Below are 4161 nucleotides of genomic sequence, written 5' to 3'. Positions count from 1 at the left end.
CTCTCCTCCCTCCCCCCCCCCCCCCCCCCCCCCCTTAAGTGTAGGAATGTCTCCTACAACCTCTATAGGATTAGGGTTCCTTCTTATTTTTGCGATATGTGTCCACCTCTTAACTCTGGCTTAATATAATAATATAAATTTGCTCAAAGGCTTAATGTTCGCTTCATATTGTGAGATGTCAAAACATGTGCTTCACCATTTTAGAGCTCGCACCCCCTCTGCTCCTTCATCCCTAACAAAAAAACCTAAACCTAATCCTACTTGCCTACCCTATAAAACCACCAAAAAAGAAATTTCTTGCAAAATCTTTGATGTTTTCTGACCAAATTCTGCATGGATCTGAACCTCACAGGGAGAGGTTAGGGCTTCCCAAAAAAGTTTTGCTGACGACTAATGTGTCAGATTCCAGTTACTGGTTATGCCCCAACATAGAATTGAAGCCCGAGAATCTATAGTTTCGAAAACTAAAAAAAAAAAATAATTCTGCGAAGACAAGAAATTTACACTTCTAGAGAGAGAAAGAGGTTGTTTTAGGACTTCTAGAGATAGGGTTTGGGGGAGATGAAGAGCAAGGGTGAGAGAGGACAATCTCGCAAAGGTTGCCTAAAGAGAGAAAGATAGTAAGATAGGGAGGGATTTTATGGGCTTGTGCGAGTGCGCGTGAATCAGAAAGTGATGGAAGACTTGAATTTGGCAAAATCCAAGTCGCACTTGAATTTTGTGAGATTTAGATAATTAACAATAATCTAGATTTTAAATAGTGTTCTTTTGCTCAATCAAACATGTCATAGACCCTTTCCATATTTTTTAAGATTAAGATTATTATAGATTCTACAATATCCCAACATGGCTCACTCGATCGGAATTTCTCTACCTTCTCGTCTAATCCATCTCCACTTTGGAAAACTTGAATTTTCTCAGAATTTTGGCATCATGATCTTAGCTGACAAACGGAGGGCATAGTGATCACCTCGAATGATGGGCTAAGCTCACCTCCCAATCCCGGAGACTGCAGGCCCCATGGGCGACTGATGTTAGGCTTATGAGAAAACGACACTATTTCACACCATTCACGTGCTTCACTGCCGACTCTGTCTTAGATGCCTACATTTTTGTCGCCTTGTCTCGTACCGCCCACTGCAATACTAGTGACAAAGAGGGACAACTATAGACACCTCGATCCCAATCGAGAAAACCATGGGACCAAAATTCTCGCAGACAAACCACCATGAAACCCAAACTCATCATAGCTTGACCATAACCAACCATGAGCCATACCCTAAACACCTAGACCACCTGGCAATGTTTGCAGCATTGAAGAATGCCCTTTAATATAGATCCAAGCAGCCCAAAACCGAGGGCTACCGATTTGGAAGCAACCAGGAAGCAGGAAGTTCCGATGACATTGGGAATGTCGTGAACACCAATCAGCAGCCTAGATATTAAAACATTGAAAGGACAACATATAACAGTACATGCCTCATGATGCGGAAGCCAACGAGTAGAAAAAATGAGCAATGAATTTGTCAATTACGTCAACACAATTAGCAATGATGTTAAGTCTTTGAAAGCTCAAATCAGCTGCCGACAACCTGAATGTATGGATACCATCAACTTGAAGCGTCACATCAACCTGACAACATGATGCACGAGCCCAACGACCATTGATCTTGATGCATGTGGCAGCTATGTTAATACCATTCCCAATTATGTCAAAAAGATTTGTTATACGTCATTTTTGACATACTTACATCTCCCACACAAATAAGCAGAGGGCCGGCAACAAACTGGTCCTGCCGGTACTCAAGACACTGGCAGACCAAAGTTGTGCCTCGAAATAAGCCTCAAGTTAGACAACCTGGGAGGAGTGCTATCGCCCCAAGGAAATACCTTATATCGGTAGCCCTATGTTAGCGGCTTCAGAACAGTACTAGATCACTACCACAACCGCCCCCTTGTATATGCATCCTGTTACTGGTGGATACTCCGCTAGTCGCAAGCTTCAACGTGGTCCTGGCACCACCACTTCTCTTCTCTTGGTGGGTAAAAACAAGACCACCATTTCTACGGGTAACCAAGAGGTAACCCCATTTGTGTCGCACAAGGGCATCGTTAGTGCTAGCATGTGTCACGATCCCGCCCTTGGACCCCAAACCGTATGAGCCGGCGACGGTAGGGAGCGAGATCGTTATGTGAGGTAGCCAACGTCACTCAGGTGGGAGTGGCTCAATCGCATGAAAACGCGTAATCAAGAGCAAACCATGAAATTAAAACTAAAATCTACACATAAAGACAAGTAGAACATTCAAAAGTACAGCCAAACCATTCACATTGATATCCAAAAGTTCTTACAATTTTCTTCAAGCCACTACTGGCCCAAAATACACAAAATAAAGTCTACATCACAGTGGTAAGTCCATCCAAAACATACTATGAAAATCTTCAAAAGACGGCTCTTCACCTCCTCAGACTTCGAGCTTTAGCTACCCAAACACGGCTTACTTGCCTCCAACACGGATACTAGCACCCTTTACTATACCATCATGTAAATAAGAAGGAGTGAACTGATAGCCCAGTAAGCAGATCTACACTATTGCATCCCAACTATTTAAACAGTCATAACAGTAAGCAGTGCACACTAATTAACATAACATCAAGAGAAAGTCCTCTAGAAAGCTTTTCAGTATTCTAACAGTATAATAAGAAAAGCAGTTTAATACACAGTGCATAAATTAGAAGTCTCTTCCCTTTAAGCAGAACAGTAAGGATAATAAATCACAGTTGCAGAAGCTAGAAAGGCCTATTCCTGAAATAGAAGTTCCATTATTCAAGCTAAGCCAATCCTGTAGTTTGGATCCCCTACCCTCATTCAGGAGAGAGGACAATGACAAGTGGGTGTCCCACTTCGTAATGCCCTCATGTACACACATACCCCCAGCGCGCTTTGGGGTTTCGATAGGTAGTGGCCTTGCAAGGCACGATCCTATCCTCTTGCCTTTCTGGCAAAAGAGTGTTACACTACCATTGGGTGACCTAATGCGTAGTGCCCATAAAGATCTGGGGGGGCGCGACCCACCCAAATATTCACATTCACATCCTGACTCCCGTCTTATCGTAGAAAATTAGGAAAAGTTCGCAGATGCTGGCACCACCATTCACACAGTAGGAGCCCATTCACATATCACATACACCACATATTATCGGCACCATCATTCACACAGTAGGAGCCCATTCACATATTACATAAATAGCATATTAACGACATCATCATTCACACAGTAGGTGCCCATTCACATATCACATAAATAGCATATTGACGGCACCATCATTCACACAGTTGGTGTCCATTCACATATCACATCAATATAACAGTGTCCGCTATAAGTGGGTGCCCTATTGTGTAGGGGTCAGAATTATAGTATCAATGTCTCATTATGACAATATCAGTATCTCAACATGATAGTAGCAATATCACATCTTAACAGTGTCTTAAAGACAGTATCATAGTGGCACTAACAATATTCCAATTTAAGCTTTGCAGTTAATTTCCTATAATTGTAGGCAATTACGTGCGCTCACAATTTGGGTCGTAACTTCTGGTCCATTAAGAGTTTAAATATGGTTCCAAAACAAATTTTGTACTAGACACACCTATGCTTCGAACGAAGGTGGTTCGAAGACAATTGGACCTCATTGGCTCTCTTAAAAGTTCAAGAGGATGCGGATTTAATCCCGGTACCCTGCTTTGTACATGGAACAACGAGATACCCTGCTACGCATCATTATAACTCTTAAACCGTGAAGAATTTGAGATAATATCAAAAATCAAAGTTCAAGCCTAAATACATCTCCTTTTAACAAGGCCAATTTGAAATCATTTGGACTCCATTTGATTGTTCAAAAGTCCGTGTCAAGCAAAGTGATAGTTCTGGTCTTTATCAAACTGTCCACAATGACATCTCTTCATAAAAAGATATAAAACTTCCAATCTAAGAGGAATTTCAAAATACATTCTCATGCAACTTTTAGCCCACTCAAAGATCTTTCAAATGGTGGTAATTTAATAGGAAATGGACTTTGTTTGATTAGTTAAAACCAGTGGCAACAGCAGTGATAGTGAAAAATCTAGGAAAATGGTCAACAGTGAGATGCTCATATATT

The sequence above is a fragment of the Amborella trichopoda genome, chromosome 2 (assembly GCF_054954075.1).
Source record: "Amborella trichopoda isolate Santa Cruz 75 chromosome 2, AtrichopodaSantaCruz75HAP2 v2.0, whole genome shotgun sequence".
Classification (NCBI taxonomy): domain Eukaryota; kingdom Viridiplantae; phylum Streptophyta; class Magnoliopsida; order Amborellales; family Amborellaceae; genus Amborella; species Amborella trichopoda.
This window is presented reverse-complemented; position numbering follows the sequence as displayed.